This window comes from Ranitomeya imitator, chromosome 4, assembly GCF_032444005.1.
Source record: "Ranitomeya imitator isolate aRanImi1 chromosome 4, aRanImi1.pri, whole genome shotgun sequence".
NCBI classification, from domain to species: Eukaryota; Metazoa; Chordata; class Amphibia; order Anura; family Dendrobatidae; genus Ranitomeya; species Ranitomeya imitator.
This window is the reverse complement of record NC_091285.1, coordinates 581,287,491-581,293,490: the sequence shown is the minus strand read 5'-3', so window position 1 is coordinate 581,293,490 and position 6,000 is coordinate 581,287,491.

The following is a 6,000-nucleotide window of genomic DNA, read 5'->3' as shown; positions in this document are numbered from 1 at the left end:
CCCCCGCTGTGTAGCCGGCATCGTGTCCAGCACAAGCCACGCTGGCACAACCGACCAAAAGCTGCCACCAGTGCAGGCTTCGGCCTACACTTTGCTCCTCTCCTCCTCCTCCTGCTGACCCTGGGCTCAAACACCGCTAGTTTTTGCCCGGAAATGCTAGCTGCACAGAGAAAAACACCAGCCAATGTGTTAGTGGGGTTCAGCACCGCCAGCTGTTCCCCTGCTGTGCAGCTTGCAACGTGACCTGCAAACGCCACGCAGGCACATGAACTGAAATTGAAGAGAGCCTGGCCCCCACCCCCAGGTGTTTCTATGTATAACAGCCACCTTGTACAGCAGTACTGCTGCATTTGTACAAGGTGGCTGATGTTTTCTCCTTGCCCACGTGGAACTCAACACGTACAAAATGTGTCTCTTTGAGACCATTCCACTGTCCCTGAGGTGTGACTTTCCTTTCTAATGATACGCAGCACCCCCCTTGGTAGCGCTTCCCGTCTTCTGACATCATTGGTTGGCTACTTGCGCCTGTTCGTCCGCCCTGCCTGAATAAAATGCTCCTCGTTGTCTTAATTATTTTGACTGCGAGGGTGTGATTGATGGGCACGAGCAGTGCATATCTTCGCCTGTCTTAACTCATCTCCTTCCGCCTTCTTCAGACTGTGCAGCCTCATGGCCGCGGCATGCGAGAAGGGATCAGCAGAGGCCGCCCAGTCTGAAGCAGGTGTAAGGACGTGTGTGAGCGGCCAAAATATTTACTGCTCAAGGCCACGAATCCCAGCACCGCAGTGTGGCTTTATGAAAAGACACTGTGGGTCTGGGATTTATGGCCATCGTTAACCGCACCGGCCAACATGAAATGATGTCATAAGATGGGCAGCGCTAACAGGGCATTGCCAAGGGATAACACAAGAGCGCAGACTCCTGTACAGCAAATAACAACGCTCAGGAAGCTGCGCCAAGCACCAAGGCGTTATTTTGGACACCTGTGCTGCGTCTCATCAAAAAACCAAGTCACGCATCCACTACAGTTTGACTGTAGAATGGGGTAAATTGTGTATGTCTTTCATTCAGCGTGTGCAAGTAGACAAATTAATAGAGCAACCTTTCACTTGTGCAGCGTTAATACTGCACAAGGTGTGTCTCTTGTACTTTGTAACACCTGAGGGGGGGGTTAAAGGTTTCCTTTGAAATTGGTTCAACTAGGCTTCGGCCTACACTCTGCTCCTCTCCTCCTCCTCCTGCTTCAACACGGGCTCTAACATCGCAAGTTTTTGCCCGCAAGTGCTAGCTGCACAGAGAAAAACACACGCCATTGTGTTAGTGGGGTTCAGCAACGCCAGCTGTTCCCCCAGTGTGTAGCCGGCAAAGTGTCCTGCAAACGCAACGCAGACACAAAGCTGCCTCCAGTGCAGGCTTCGGCCTACACTCATCTCCCCCTGCTTACCCTTTGCTCCAACACCGCTAGTTGGGGCTCTAGGAAGACAATCTTTAATAGGCAAGGCAACGCATCTGGGTTCCAGCACCGCCAGCTGGTTCTCGGCAGTGTTCTTGTCACAGGTACTCCCTCGTGCCAAGCCTGGTTTCAGCACCGTCAGCTGTTTCCGGGTTGTGTCAACTTCACTGAGACGCCTATGCTTGCCCCGTCGTGGTGCGGTCGAGTTAGCCAACTCCAGGGTGCCTCCAGTTTAGGAGCTTCCTATGTGGGCTGCGTGAACTGGTAGTCAAGGCTGGTTCTGTAGTGCCAGTAGGCCCAGCTCCCCCTGTAGGACTGTTGGGGTTCGGTAACTGCGGCTGCCTCGCGGCCTAGCTGTTCTCTCCTCTCCTGTGGGCCTTGGGGTCCACCACCTGGTTCCAGCACCGTCAGCTGGTTCCGGGCCGAGCCTTTGGCTTAGGTGCCTCCTCCTGGGTATCCGAGTTCCGCCAACGCCAGGCGGTCCTTGGTAGTGCTTTTAAGCGCGGGCACCTACAGCTTAGTAACCGGGTTCCAGCACCGTCAGCTAGTCCTCGGTCGTGCCATTGGCTCTTGCACACTGGGGCAACGCATCCGGGTTCCAGCACCGCCAGCTGGTTCTCGGCAGTGTTCTTGTCACAGGTACTCCCTCGTGCCAAGCCTGGTTTCAGCACCGTCAGCTGTTTCCGGGTTGTGTCAAGCTCACTGAGACGCCTATGCTTGCCTCGTCGTGGTGCGGTCGGGTTAGCCAACTCCAGGGTGCCTCCAGTTTAGGAGCTTCCTATGTGGGCTGCGTGAACTGGTAGTCAAGGCTGGTTCTGTAGTGCCAGTAGGCCCAGCTCCCCCTGTAGGACTGTTGGGGTTCGGTAACTGCGGCTGCCTCGCGGCCTAGCTGTTCTCTCCTCTCCTGTGGGCCTTGGGGTCCACCACCTGGTTCCAGCACCGTCAGCTGGTTCCGGGCCGAGCCTTTGGCTTAGGTGCCTCCTCCTGGGTATCCGAGTTCCGCCAACGCCAGGCGGTCCTTGGTAGTGCTTTTAAGCGCGGGCACCTACAGCTTAGTAACCGGGTTCCAGCACCGTCAGCTAGTCCTCGGTCGTGCCATTGGCTCTTGCACACTGGGGCAACGCATCCGGGTTCCAGCACCGCCAGCTGGTTCTCGGCAGTGTTCTTGTCACAGGTACTCCCTCGTGCCAAGCCTGGTTTCAGCACCGTCAGCTGTTTCCGGGTTGTGTCAAGCTCACTGAGACGCCTATGCTTGCCTCGTCGTGGTGCGGTCGGGTTAGCCAACTCCAGGGTGCCTCCAGTTTAGGAGCTTCCTATGTGGGCTGCGTGAACTGGTAGTCAAGGCTGGTTCTGTAGTGCCAGTAGGCCCAGCTCCCCCTGTAGGACTGTTGGGGTTCGGTAACTGCGGCTGCCTCGCGGCCTAGCTGTTCTCTCCTCTTTTGTGGGCCTTGGGGTCCACCACCTGGTTCCAGCACCGTCAGCTGGTTCCGGGCCGTGCCTTTGGCTTAGGTGCCTCCTCCTGGGTATCCGAGTTCCGCCAACGCCAGGCGGTCCTTGGTAGTGCTTTTAAGCGCGGGCACCTACAGCTTAGTAACCGGGTTCCAGCACCGTCAGCTAGTCCTCGGTCGTGCCATTGGCTCTTGCACACTGGGGCAACGCATCCGGGTTCCAGCACCGCCAGCTGGTTCTCGGCAGTGTTCTTGTCACAGGTACTCCCTCGTGCCAAGCCTGGTTTCAGCACCGTCAGCTGTTTCCGGGTTGTGTCAAGCTCACTGAGACACCTATGCTTGCCTCGTCGTGGTGCGGTCGGGTTAGCCAACTCCAGGGTGCCTCCAGTTTAGGAGCTTCCTATGTGGGCTGCGTGAACTGGTAGTCAAGGCTGGTTCTGTAGTGCCAGTAGGCCCAGCTCCCCCTGTAGGACTGTTGGGGTTCGGTAACTGCGGCTGCCTCGCGGCCTAGCTGTTCTCTCCTCTCCTGTGGGCCTTGGGGTCCACCACCTGGTTCCAGCACCGTCAGCTGGTTCCGGGCCGAGCCTTTGGCTTAGGTGCCTCCTCCTGGGTATCCGAGTTCCGCCAACGCCAGGCGGTCCTTGGTAGTGCTTTTAAGCGCGGGCACCTACAGCTTAGTAACCGGGTTCCAGCACCGTCAGCTAGTCCTCGGTCGTGCCATTGGCTCTTGCACACTGGGGCAACGCATCCGGGTTCCAGCACCGCCAGCTGGTTCTCGGCAGTGTTCTTGTCACAGGTACTCCCTCTTGCCAAGCCTGGTTTCAGCACCGTCAGCTGTTTCCGGGTTGTGTCAAGCTCACTGAGACGCCTATGCTTGCCTCGTCGTGGTGCGGTCGGGTTAGCCAACTCCAGGGTGCCTCCAGTTTAGGAGCTTCCTATGTGGGCTGCGTGAACTGGTAGTCAAGGCTGGTTCTGTAGTGCCAGTAGGCCCAGCTCCCCCTGTAGGACTGTTGGGGTTCGGTAACTGCGGCTGCCTCGCGGCCTAGCTGTTCTCTCCTCTCCTGTGGGCCTTGGGGTCCACCACCTGGTTCCAGCACCGTCAGCTGGTTCCGGGCCGAGCCTTTGGCTTAGGTGCCTCCTCCTGGGTATCCGAGTTCCGCCAACGCCAGGCGGTCCTTGGTAGTGCTTTTAAGCGCGGGCACCTACAGCTTAGTAACCGGGTTCCAGCACCGTCAGCTAGTCCTCGGTCGTGCCATTGGCTCTTGCACACTGGGGCAACGCATCCGGGTTCCAGCACCGCCAGCTGGTTCTCGGCAGTGTTCTTGTCACAGGTACTCCCTCGTGCCAAGCCTGGTTTCAGCACCGTCAGCTGTTTCCGGGTTGTGTCAAGCTCACTGAGACACCTATGCTTGCCTCGTCGTGGTGCGGTCGGGTTAGCCAACTCCAGGGTGCCTCCAGTTTAGGAGCTTCCTATGTGGGCTGCGTGAACTGGTAGTCAAGGCTGGTTCTGTAGTGCCAGTAGGCCCAGCTCCCCCTGTAGGACTGTTGGGGTTCGGTAACTGCGGCTGCCTCGCGGCCTAGCTGTTCTCTCCTCTCCTGTGGGCCTTGGGGTCCACCACCTGGTTCCAGCACCGTCAGCTGGTTCCGGGCCGAGCCTTTGGCTTAGGTGCCTCCTCCTGGGTATGCGAGTTCCGCCAACGCCAGGCGGTCCTTGGTAGTGCTTTTAAGCGCGGGCACCTACAGCTTAGTAACCGGGTTCCAGCACCGTCAGCTGGTCCTCGGTCGTGCCATTGGCTCTTGCACACTGGGGCAACGCATCCGGGTTCCAGCACCGCCAGCTGGTTCTCGGCAGTGTTCTTGTCACAGGTACTCCCTCGTGCCAAGCCTGGTTTCAGCACCGTCAGCTGTTTCCGGGTTGTGTCAACTTCACTGAGACGCCTATGCTTGCCCCGTCGTGGTGCGGTCGAGTTAGCCAACTCCAGGGTGCCTCCAGTTTAGGAGCTTCCTATGTGGGCTGCGTGAACTGGTAGTCAAGGCTGGTTCTGTAGTGCCAGTAGGCCCAGCTCCCCCTGTAGGACTGTTGGGGTTCGGTAACTGCGGCTGCCTCGCGGCCTAGCTGTTCTCTCCTCTCCTGTGGGCCTTCGGGTCCACCACCTGGTTCCAGCACCGTCAGCTGGTTCTCGGCAGTGTCTTTTGCTCTTGTACCTTCTGCTCCCCATCCTGGTTCCAGTACCGTCAGCTGGTTCCGGGCAGAGCCTTTGGCTTAGGTGCCTCCTTCTGGGTATCCAAGTTCCACCAACGTCAGGTGGTCCTTGGTAGTGCTTTCAGGCACGGGTACCTCCTGCTTAGTAACCGGGTTCCAGTAACGTCAGCTGGTCCTTGGTAGTTCCATTGACTCTTGGACCTTCGGCTACCCATCCGGGTTCCAGTACCGTCAGCTGGTTCTCGGCAGTGTCTTTTGCTCTTGTACCTTCTGCTCCCCATCCTGGTTCCAGTAACGTCAGCTGGTTCCGGGCAGAGCCTTTGGCTTAGGTGCCTCCTTCTGGGTATCCGAGTTCCGCCAACGTCAGGCGGTCCTTGGTAGTGCTTTTTAGCACGGGTACCTCCTGCTTAGTAACCGGGTTCCAGTAACGTCAGCTGGTCCTCGGTAGTTCCATAGGCTCTTGAACCTTCGGGTAGCCATCCGAGTTCCAGTTCCATCAGCTAGTTCTTGGCATTTTCTCAGCCTTCTTGTACCTTCTGCTACATTTCCAAGTTGAAGACCCTAACGTCGACGACCCGGAAGACCACCCCGATGACGACGACCCGGAAGACCACCCCGATGACGACGACGACGACGGCGGAGACGACGACGGCGGAGACGACGACGGCGGAGATGACGACACTGGAGACGACGACCCTGGAGACGACAACATGGAAGACCGAGAAGCAGAAGAACAAGAGGCTGCAGAACAAAGAGCAGAAGAACATTAAGCATAAGACTTAATATCAGAGCAAAAGATATTATCTAAATTATATGCAGAAGAAGACTAAGCAGTGTATGGGGGTGAGTCCGTTCCTCCTCGTGGTGCCCCTGGATAAAGCCTGATGCTGCAGGCC